The following is a 12,523-nucleotide window of genomic DNA, read 5'->3' on the forward strand; positions in this document are numbered from 1 at the left end:
GGCTATTCTCTCTTTGAATAATTTCTCAGGTCCTTTCTCTCTCTCTTCTTTTTCTGGGACCCCTATAATGTGAATATTAGTGTGCTTCATGTTGTCCCAGAGTTCTCTTAAACTATCCTCATTTCTTTTCATTCTTTGTTCCGTAGTAGTGATTTCTACTAATCTGTTTTCTAGCTCACCGATCCATTCTTATGCCTTATTTAGTCTATTCTTGGTTCCTTCTAGTGTACTATTCATTTCAGTAATTGTATTCTTCAGCTCTGTTTAGGTATTCTTTATATTTTCTCTTTGTTAAAAACTTCCCCCTGTGCATCTATACTCCTTATGAATTCTCTGGACATCTTTGGCATCATTACTCTAAACTCTCAGATAAACTTCCTATCTCCTCATCACTTATTACTTCTTCTGGAGTTTTATCTTGTGCCTTGGCCTGGAAGGTATTCTTCTGCTGCCTCATATTGTCTAGATTTCTATTTGTATTTTTAGGTAGGTTAGTTATGATTCTTGACCTTGGAGAAGTGGCTTTCTGTGGGAAACGTCCTATGCACCCCAGCAGTACACTTCTCTCTTGTCACCCAAGGGCCAGGGACCAAAGGTTCCAGGGTGGAGTCTGGCCTGCATCTGCGGATTTCTTCCACAGGCTTAGGGATTCTTGTTTTCTTACTTCTGGTATCTGCCCCTTGGTGGGTGAGGCTGGACTATAGCTTATGCAGATTTCCTGGCAGGAGGAGACAGCGCCTGCCCACTGTTGGGTAGATCTTGGTCCTGGTCCTCTGGTGGGTAAGGTTGTGCCTAGGGGTGTGTCTAGAGGTAGTTGTGGCTCAGGAAGTCCGATGACAGGTAAGGCTGAGTTCCCAACCAGTGTGTTGTTTGGCCTGAGGCTTCCCAGCACTTAAGCCTTGAAGCTCTTGGGTGGGGCTAGGTCTTGGTGCTAATGACCCAGGCAAGATGTCAGCCTCCAGGAAAGCTCATGTGGATGAATACTCCCAGAACATCTACCACCAGCTTTTATGTCCCTAGGGTTAGCCACAGCCGCCCCCTACCTCCCCAGGAGACCTTCCAAAACCAGCAGGCAGGTTCCTATGAAATCACTGCCTTTGCCCTTGGACCAGGCACACACGGATTCTGTGTGAGCTTCCCAAGAGAATGAGGTCTCTATTTTCCCCAGTCCTGTGGGCTCCTGGAGTTAAGCCCCGCTGGCTTTCAAAACCAGATGCTTTGTGGTTTCCTCTTCCCAGTGCCAGAACCCTGGGCTGGGGAGCCTGACATGGGGCTCAGAACTCTCACTCCCATGGGGGGCCCTCTGTGACTTAATAATTCTTCAGTTTGTGAGTTGCCCATCTGGGGGATATGGGGTCCGATTATATTGTGAACATGCCCCTCCTACTGTCCCCGTCCTGCTGTGGTTACTTCTTTATGTTCCAGTTGCTAGGTTCCAGTCCTTTTTTCACAATGGTTGTTTAGCAGTCAGTTGTGGATCTGTCATAGTCATGAGGGGAGGCGAGCTTGTGGTCCTACTAATCTGCCATTTTGACCAGAAATCCCCAAAGCTTTTTCTAACTTTGTTCTGATAAACTTTTCTCCTGGTCATAGGTCACATTTTCTTGCTTCTTCTCATGTTTAGTATTTCTTAAATGGATGTTGGACATTGTTGTATGCCTGCATTTTGCTGTCTTTCTAATATCTGTCTCCTCAGTGCAGTAAGTCTTCTGTACTCTGCTTGGATTCCTCTATTGTGTGGTATCGTCTGGAAGGTGTCCCCATAGAGAAAGCAAATGCAATGGTATGATAAAAAAATAACATGACATAAAATTTATAGGGAACTCAAAGAACAATCAGTCCAAACCCACATTCACTGCTGGTATGTTGTGTGATACAGTTTCCTTACTGAAGGGATGTTTAACCTCTCATAAAAAATAGTATGTTAAAATCAGTTCATTTTAAGCAAAATTTTATATATTTATACAAAAATAATGACAAATATGCCTAACATATTATTAAGTATTGTTAAAAAGGTTGATCCTCTACTTGTCAAGGAGATCTAACTTTAATTCAGGGTGTTTAGACTATTGGAAATTCAAGACTAAGAGGAAATAAATTATTTTTATACTAACTAATAGTTCTCTCATGTTTTCCTATTAAAAGATGAGCTTCAAGCAAAAGTTCAAGAGGATCCTTACAATTTACATTGTTACTAATTTAAGACAGGTCTAGGAAAAATTTTCTTAAATTAGATACAAGAACATTGAAAAGTATCGAGTACCCAAAACCTATGACTTTAAAAAGTATAATCTAAATACACAGCACCAGTATTAGAATTAGGCTAGCAAATAAATGATTATTTTAATTAATAAGTTTTTTTTTTACTATGTTGAGTATAAGTCATAGGCATGAAATTGTATGATTTTTCTACTTTCTGAAGCTGTGTATGCATGTCAAAAACTGAATCAAATTCCCATTTTAAGAGTTTTAAACTTGGGTACCTTTACAGATAAACATCTAATCTCTACATATTGGAAAGTTATTAGTATCATCTACTACACAGAGCAATACTAAGAAGTGGAGAAAACAGAAGAAGGGAAGCTGCCCATTTTCTTCTGATGTCATGGTCTTTTTATTCACTAAAAGGCTATTTGAAGATTACCAACAAGGGCAAGGAGTGACTAATTAACTTCTGATGTCCCCATCCTACTTAAGTAGTCTAGTGAGAGAGAAACCCTAGGGTAACAATGCCCGGATCTTGACTTCACTCTATCATTCTCTAGATACAACTGAGGTAAATAAAAACATCATTGTTTGTCTATTACTCAAATATAAAAAGAAACCCACTTGCAAAATTCTATTTTCAGTTACTTGGAGAGAATTCACAAACTAATTTTAGAAATAATTTTAAAGTGGTTCATTGTCCTTCTGGACTTTATCTAAAGATGGTCATCACAATACATGAAAATTTATATACTAGATGTTCATAACTCAAGAAATGACAGAACTTACTGTCCTTTCAAAAAAAAACTGTTAGCAGCAATACCTATAATGTAATAAGTGAATTATACTACAAAATAATAGAGATTTGACTTTAAAAAAATCTGTTCAATGTCTCTTATTGTAAATAAGTCAAGTGAAAAGAATATTTTTAATTGTCAATTTAAGGATAGAGTATACTTCTAGTCTAATTTTAAATATATGGAAAAAAAGATAACCACTCTAATACTCAAATACACAAGTAGTTCAATCACTTTCAAATTTAAAATTCTGAAGAAACTATTAACAAATGTTTCTCTGCTTAGGTTCTTTTTTTTCCCCTTAGGTTCTTTTTTTTTCTAACACTTTTTTATTGAGTTATAGTCATTTTACAATGTTGTGTCAAATTTCAATGTAGAGCACAATTTTTCAGTTACACATGAACATACATGTATTCATTGTCACATTTTGTTTTCACTGTGTGCTTAGGTTCTAATTAAGCAAACTATGATAAATCCATTCAACAGAATGCTAGAATACAGTCACTAAAATCATTTTTACAACCTTATTTTATGTGGAAAAATGCCTCCACAACAAAAAAATTAAGGTAATTATAAGATTACATGCACAATCATCACAACTAAATAAAAAACAAATATATCCATTGAAAAAGACTAAGGAAATATATATTACACTGTTAACTTCAAATGGCAGAACTATGCAATTGTAGTTGGAATTTTTCCTCTACTGTTTCTGGTGTTTTCTGAAACTTAAAAAAAAGTATTTAAAACTAGATCTAATATTAACAAACATAAAGGGAGAAACTGACAAGAATACAGTAATAGTAGGGGACATTAACACCCGCCTTACATCACTGGACAGATCTTCCAGACAGAAAATCAATATGGATATAGTGGCGTTAAATGACATATTAGACAGTTGTACTTAATAGATAGCTATAGAACATTCCATCCCCAAACAGCAGAATACATATCTTTTCAAATGCACATGAAATGTTCTCCAGGATAGGTCACATGCTAGGCCACAAAGCATATCTCAACAAATTTAAAAGGACAGATTATATCAAGCAGCTGTTCTGACTAAAACAGTATGAAACCAGAAGTCAACTACAGGAAGAAAAATGGGAAAAATGCAAACACACAGAGACCAAACAATATGATACTGAAAAACCAAATGATTAATGAAGAAATCAAAGAAGAAACTAGAAAATACCTTGAGACAAATACAAAAAAAATGCAACTTTCCAAAATCTACAGGATGCAACAAAAGCAGTTCTAAGAGGGAAGTTTACAATAGCCAAGACATGGAAGCAACCTAAATGTCCATCGATAGATGACTGCATAAAGAAGATGTAGTGTGTGTGTGTGTGTGTGTGTGTACACACACAATGGAATATTATTCGACTTATAAAAAGAATGAAATAATGCCACTGGTAGCAACATGGATGGACTTAGAGATTATCATATTAAGTGGAAAGACAAATATCATTTGATATCATTTATATGTGGAATCCAAAAAAATGATACACATGAACTTATTTACAAGGAAGTTGTAAATTTACAAAACAGAAACAGACTAACAGACATGGAAAACAAATTTATGGTTATCAAAGGGGAAAAGTTGGAGAGGGATAAATTAGGAATTTGGGATTAATATACACACACTACTGTATATAAAATAGATAAATAACAAGGACCTACTGCACAGCACAGAGAAATATATTCAATATCTTGTAATAACCTATAATGAAAAAGAATCTGAAAAACAATATATACTATTTTTATAAACCATACTATATATTACTATAGAGCTTATGTATTCTTATATATATTATGTAAGTTAATAATTTATAATTATATATAAATTATTATGTAATTTAAATTCTATTTACATTTAGTGTCAAAAATATACTTAGCAACAAACTTAACATAAGATATGTAAAACTTCTATGCTGAAACAAATGCTGTTGAGATTAAAAAGATCTAAATAAATGGAGAAAGGGAGAAAAGAATTAGGTAAGGAAGATTAAGAGGTACAAACTGCCAGTTGCGAAATAAATAAGTCACAGATATGAACTGTACAACATGGGGAATATAGTCAATAACTATGTATTATCTTTGTATGGTGACATAGCATGACTAGACTTCTCATGATGATCAGTATGAAATATACAGAAATACTGAATCACTATGCTGCGTACCAGGAACAGTGTTGTAGGTTAATCATTCTTCTAAAACAAACAAACTCATAGAAAAAGAGATCAGATTTATGGTTACCAGAAATAGAGGGTGGGGACAGGGGGAATTGGAGGAAGGTAGTTAAAAGATAAAACTTCCCATTATAAGATAAGCAAGTACTACAGATATAACATTCAATATGATAAACATAACAACACTGCTTATGTTATAGATGAAAGTTAAGAAAGTAAATAGTGATAGTTTTCATCACAAGAAAAAATTTTTCTAATTCTTTAGTTTTGTATCTATATGAGTGGAAGTATGTTCATTAAACTTCCTGTAATAATCACTTCATAATGTTTGTAAATCAAATCATTATGCTGTACACCTTAAACTTATACAGTGTTGTATGTCAGTTATATCTCAATAAAACTGGAATAAGGAAAGGAAAGAAGAGGGGGAGGAAGAGAGAGGAGGAGTGAGAGAGGGAGGGAAGAAGGAAGAAAGGGGAGAGATAAACCATGTTCATAGACTGGAAGACTAAACATAGAATTATAAAAACCCTAGAATATCCTTAGTAATCTTGAAAAAAGAACACAGTCAGACAATTTAATTATCTGACTTGATTAACTGTTGCTTAATCAAGATGTTGTGATACTGGCATAAGGTTTAACACATAGATTAATGGAACAGAGTAAAGTGCTCAGAAATAGATTCACAACTTAAATAGCATTATAATTTTCAACAAAGGTGCCAAGACAATTCAATGGGGGAAAAGTTAAGTTCTACATCAAATGACACCAATTAATGGATATTCATATGGAAAAAATTAAAACTTTGACTCCTATCTCAGATTATATGTAAAAATGGATCCCACATCTAAGTGTAAAAGCTGAACTCACAAGTTCAGTATCCAGAATGTATAAAGAATTTTTATAAGCTGATAAGAACAAAAAAGCAAAAGGATAAAGTGACAGAGTGCAATACTTCCCCAAGTATTCACTGCCTTTCCTATAGGAGGATTATACTTCCTGCCCATTAGACCAGTGTTGGCCATTTGACTTGCTTTGGCCAATTAAATGTGAGTAGAAATAAAGCATGGCATTTCTGAACCAAAGCTTTAAGAGCCATCATGTGGTTCTACCATTGCCCTTTTTCTCATTAGCACAAGACCCAGGCAGCAGCTTCTCTTTCAGGATGGGTCTAGGATGAAGGCATGGAGCAAATCTGAAGCAGATCTGCAGCTGACATATAAATGAATGAGAAATAAATGCCTGTTGTTATAAACCACTTAAATTTTGTGGTGATTTGTTTCTATAGCATAACAGTGCAAGCTATCATAGGAATGAACCAGCAGTTCACAGAGGAGTGAATCCCAAAATACCTATAAACATGGCTTAAACAGATAAAGGTTTATTTTTATCTCATAACTGTAAATATGGAAAGAGACAATCTAAAGCTCTTATATAAACTTTAAACTAAATATGTCATCAATGTCCGAGCTCCCCCAATTTTTATACTCCGCCATTCTTAGCTTGTAGTTTACCTCCTCATGGTCATAAAATGGTTGCTGCAACTGCAGACTGCAAACTTTGTCTGTCTCATTAGCCAGAATTGGATCCCATAACTATCTGTAACTTCAAGGAGAGCTGGAGAATATTTTTAACCTTTGAAGGTTTTCATAGTTCAGACAGGAAGAAAGAAAAGATTTAAAAATAAAGATTGGGTCAACACATATACAATGCCTGTATATGATGCTGTTTCTACTTAAACTGGCAAAAGAATCTGAAAACAAATTGAAAAGCTTATATATTACTGGTAGGATGTATAATTTAGAACAATGATTTCCTATTTTTTAATCATCCTCATCAATCATTTAGAGCCATGAACCTAATGTTATACATACTTTTCTTTTTCCATTTTTTAAAAATTGAAGTACAGTCAATTACAATGTGTCAATTTCTGGTGTACAGCATAACGTCCCAGTCTTGCATATACATACATATATTTGTTTTCATATTTTTTCCATTAAAGGTTATTACAAGATATTGAGCATAGTTCCCTGTGCTATACAATAGAAATTTTTTTTAAAATCTATTTTTATATATAGTGGCTAACATCTGTAAATATCAAACTCCCAAATTTATCCCCCTCCCACACCCTTTCCCCTCTAACCATAAGATTGTTTACTAAGTCTGAGAGTCTGTTTTTGTTTTGTAGGTGAGTTCATAGTGTCCTTTTTTAAATTAAGATTCCATATTTTCTTTTTATTAAGATTCCACATACGAGTGATATCATATGGTATTTTTCTTTCTCTTTTTGGCTTACTTCACTACAATGACAATCTCCAGGTCCATCCATGTTGCTGCAAATGACATTATTTTATTCTTTTTTTATGGCAGAGTAGTAGTCTATTGTATAAATATACCACAACTTCTTTATTCAGTCATCTGTTGATGGACATTTAAGGTTGCTTCCATGTCTTGGCTATTGTATACAGTGCTGCTATGAACATTGGGGTGCAGGTATCTTTTCACATTACAGTAGAACAATGATTTCTTAATTTTACAATATTTGTTCATGTTTTAAGATGAATATATCACAGGCCTAGGAATCCTTCTATATAGTCATATTTATATATATTCTTATCTAATACATACTTTATATATATTAATTTATTTCTATAGTTAAATGAGGTATAACAAGGCCAACTTATTTCTTTTAATAAACTAGAAATGTCAGAGTGTATTTATGTACTAAACGCAATTCTGTGAAATTTTGTTTCAATAAATAAATACATACAAACCCATAGACATATATGCACAAATACATATAGCATGTACGTGTGTGTTTATACAAGGTTATAACATATAATGTTATTTCTTACTGTGAGTTATGGTTAAAAAAATTAACAGATAGGGTAACTCCTGACAGGTCACAAAGAGACCTGTACACTGATGCTTACTTATTTTGGCATTATTTATAATAGCAGGGCTTGGCAACCAGCAGACTCCACTGCATCATAAAACTGGCTGAATGGTTTCATTGTGGACCCCAAGTGCAGGATGTTTAGGTCCATCTTTACAGGCTGCATGGAGAAAGGAAGCTGGGGTAGGTCTCACCAGTTAGTATGTATACTTCCACCTGACCCCATTTCCAGAATGGTACAGCACCCTCAGCTGTCTGTCCCTGTGCTTCTGGCACAGTTTGTTCAGATAACACACCTCCTGTTTTCTTCCAGTTAGAAGAGCTCAGCTATTCAGAAGGTGGCACAGGATCTGTACAATTTTACTCCTTATAAAATTTTTCATTGTCTGCTGTTTTTAGCCATATTCCATACTTCTTCACTCAGAGCTACTTGTGCTTCTAATTTGTGTGGTTTTCTGGTGTTCTTTAGCACAAATCAGCCTTATTGTTCTTTCACTGTATTTCATTATAATTCACTATATGAATTAGGTTTGAACTTTGCTTAATCAGTTTAGTTTTACTGAATCAGTTGCCTTTTGTGTATTTGCTCTCTTGCTTTCAAAACTTTTTTAAAGTCTTTCAACTGCTGTTGTCTCTTGTTTTTTATTTTTGACTTTAACATAAAATTCAGACATAAAATTTACCAAGCACATTCACATTATTGTGTAACCATCACCAGCATCCATCTCCAGAACTATTCACTTTTCCCAAACTGTAAGTCTATCTTCATTACACGGTAACTCCCCACTTCTCCCTCCCTCCAGCTCATGGCAACAACCATTTTGTTTTCTGTTTCTACAAAACTGTGTGTTTTCTTAAAATTCACTTTTCCAAAATGGAGACCTATCTCCTTTATTCAGTTTTAAGGCAAATTCTTAGATCATCTCTTCATTTCTCTATTCTCCCTTTCTAGAACTCCTACTATTTGGATAGTGGATCTCCTAGCTATATCCTCTGATTTTCTCATCTTTCTCTCAACTTCCATCTCTTTGCCTTTTTGTTCTACTTTTAGGGAAATTTCTTTAACTTTATTTTCCAACTATTCTACTGTTGGAATAGAATAAGATACTTTTCCTATAGTATCTTATTTTTGGATCATGGATGTAACATCTCATCTCTATGAAGACAACAAACAGTCTTTTAAAAAACTTTTGTAGACTCAACATAGAGATTTAAGTTCTCTCAAATTGATTTATAGAGTTAATGCAATCACAAACAAAATCCTAGCAGAGATTTTTATATAGATAAGCTGCTTCTAAGTTTTATGGAAAGGTAAAGTAACTAAAAACTATCTTTTTAAAAAAAGAATAAAGTTGGAGAAAAATATTAATTGATTTTAAGACCTACTCTAAAGCTTCAATAATTAAGACATGTGGTATTGGCAAATAAAGGCACATAGATTCATGGAACAAGAAACAGAGCCTACGAATACATCCATACAGATAAGGTCATTTCACTTTTGACAAAGGTACAAAAGCAATTCAACAGATAAAAGAGATCTTGTTTTTTAAAATAAATGGTGTTGTGACAACTAGACACTCACATGCTAAAAGAAAAAAAAAAGAAAGAAAAGAACAGAACAGAATCATGACCTAAAATACAAGGATAACTTATACAAAATTAACTAAAAATGATTTGTAGATCTACAAGTAAAACTAAAAACTATAAAACTTTAAGAAGAAGAAAACATAGAAGAAATCTTCATCACCTGGGATTAGACAAAGAGTTCTTAACATGACTCCAAAAGCATTACAAATTAGACTTTATTAAAATTAAAAACCTTAGCTCTGTTGAGAGACTGAAAAGACAAACTACCGATTAAAAGAAAATATTCACAAATCATGTGTCTAACAAAGGAAATGTCACAAAGTAGATGAAACTCAAAGGACTCAAAGAATTACATTCAGTAAAAGAAGGCAGTCTCAAATTCCATTTATACAAATTCTCAAAAAGACAAAATTGGAGCAGTGAAGACCAGATCAGAGATTGCCAGAGGTTAGGGGTGGAAGAGGGTGTGACTATAAAGGGATAGGACAAAGGAGTTTTTAGTGACAGACTGTTCTGCATCCTGGTTATGATGGTGGTTACACCAATCCAAACATGTGTTAACATTCACAGAACTGCATACCTACAAAAGTCAGTATTACTATATGATAATTAAAAAATTAAATTTAAAAGATTTCTTCGGCTCCCTGAATTATCAAAAAATCATCTGAATATTCTCCCACCCCTACCCCTCAACCATTTATTTGTTTCTTTCAGTCTCTAGGCTGGTACAGATGTTCCTCCAGTGTCTTTTTGCTCACTATTCACAGTTAAACACTTAAGATAACTGGAAACTGTATTGTGGATAGTTGGGCAAGAAAGATAATTGAATGCTTTCAACTGTGGGAAAGGGAGAGGATACAATGTTGATGGAACCAATATATTTTCAGTGATGTTAGTGATTCCAACACCTTGGAATATATCAATGAATCAAGTGGCCTTAGGTTTATGTAGAACAGAGTCAGAATAATTCTTGTTTATTCTAAGGCTATAGGCTCCTAACAAATGAAATGTTATCAGGAAAAGGATTTTTATTATAGAGCTTTAAAAAAGAAATCACATACTCACCTATCCTTCATAAACTCAGGTACTGTTACTGAGCAATAATCATGTGTCAAGCAAACCACAGATAATGCAAATACACTTTTCAATCTGGTTCTACCTCCTTACTCTTACTTAAAGAGTAAATCACAATATAAAGACATTCATTTTTCTCTCAGGTGCTATTTCCTTTTCCCAAATGAAAGACCATTTCAGAATCATAGGCTTAACTGATGATAGCCAAATTCTTCTACTGCTGAACAGCTATAGCCCTCAACCTAAGGGAACTGGTTTAAAATCTGGGGACATTTTATTATTTTCCTGTCCCTCAATGCTACCCCACTGATTCAATCTAAAAATAGGGTGAGACATGCAACCACAAAAGAGATTTCAGAAAAAAGTAAACTTATCCTACAGGCACTGTATAACGCTTTCGGTTATATTATAAGATGAAAGATACAATTTCTAATGTTTTTTGTGCTTAAAATCAAACATTAAGAAAAGTCTGGCACTGTGTGGTCCATTGCCATGTCTACAGAAACCTTGTGATGAATAGTTTATACCTTAGAGTAATACTCTCCCCAAACACCCTACCACAAGCTCAAGATCAAGTGTTTGTAGACCCTTGATCTCAAGGTTTGTAGCCCACTTTCCTCTATTATATTCCAGTTTAGTTTTATTACTGGGCAGCTGTTCTACCCTTCTCTGGTAAGAGTAATTCAGTTTTTCTGGAGAAAAATTCGACCCCAATCAGGACATGGTTTAGACAGGACTAGCTCCACTCCAGTGGTGAGCATAAATCTGGCTAGTCTTTTCTATTCACCCAGCTACAGTGACTGGTTCATGTCAGGCAAATTGGACTATTGACTTAATTCTAGGACTTTTGTTGGAGGGACCAAGAAAGAAGTGTTTTCTTCTGAACAAAGAAAAAAAAAAAGAAAGTGTGTTAAGTTGCCATGTTTTATATCATGCATCTCCCCCATTACCACTGTCCCTTAACTATCTGGACTAAGGAAGAACATCTGACCCAAAGTGAACCTTTTGGCATGCCAGTAGCCTATTACAAGGTGTGCTTCAAGAGTTCTACCCAAAAAGAAGGCTCTAAACTGGATAGTGACTAATTTAACCTATCAAGTTCTCTTTCTTATGGAATTTGAACATATGAGAAAGAAAACAGGAATGAATTGAACTTTCATACTTCGTATTTTCTCTTCAATCCTTCACAACCTTTCCCTGCTAAGACCTTCATCTTCTCATAGTCAAGCTTATAAACCAACTTGAACTTGTATTCAATTTTCTCTTCTTTTCTTCCAGCTAGAATCAAAGTGCATTCCTTTCAAAGCAAAGATAAATGATTCATTTATGCTATGGACCCCCTACTTCTCAAAAACACTTCTCTCCTCAGAAACCACGTTCTTTCATTTACCTTATCCCCTTCCTACACCATCAGTTCTCCAGAATCGAGGGGATGATCTAGGCCTAGATCACCTATCAACATGCAAACACGCTCGTTATTTTCCACGTTAGAAAATCTCCTTCTCACCCTAGACATCGCAAACACAATCAAAGCAATGGACGGATTTATGTAAGAACATTCAAAAGCTGTCACATTTGTCACACTTACTGAATGCTGAATCTGATCAAGAAAGCTGTAAGTTCCACTTGCATGAGCTCTCTGAGCAGTTTTCCTAGGGAGTAAGAGAAGGGAAGACTTTAGTATTGAGGACTGTATTTTTGAATTGTGCCTGCATCATTTTCTGTCAGAGTGATATCTGGTTAACCTCTAAAATAGGTTCTTGATTATAGTGTGA

General features: G+C 34.7%; 1 protein-coding gene across 6 annotated transcripts in view; it reads right to left on the reverse strand.

The window, feature by feature from the left end:
- ANKIB1 (ankyrin repeat and IBR domain containing 1) overlaps nt 1–12,523 on the reverse strand; it is a 206,799-nt gene that overhangs the window by 89,222 nt on the left and 105,054 nt on the right. For 5 of the 6 annotated variants that reach the window (XM_064487578.1, XM_031454873.2, XM_031454876.2 and 2 more), the window contains exon 2: nt 12,337–12,400. The exons of the other annotated variant lie outside the window; for it this stretch is intronic. The gene's annotated coding sequence lies outside the window, so the exon portion shown is untranslated. The remainder of the gene's footprint in view (nt 1–12,336; nt 12,401–12,523) is intronic. 6 annotated transcript variants of the gene reach the window in all.

Source organism: Camelus dromedarius, chromosome 7, assembly GCF_036321535.1.
Source record: "Camelus dromedarius isolate mCamDro1 chromosome 7, mCamDro1.pat, whole genome shotgun sequence".
NCBI classification, from domain to species: domain Eukaryota; kingdom Metazoa; phylum Chordata; class Mammalia; order Artiodactyla; family Camelidae; genus Camelus; species Camelus dromedarius.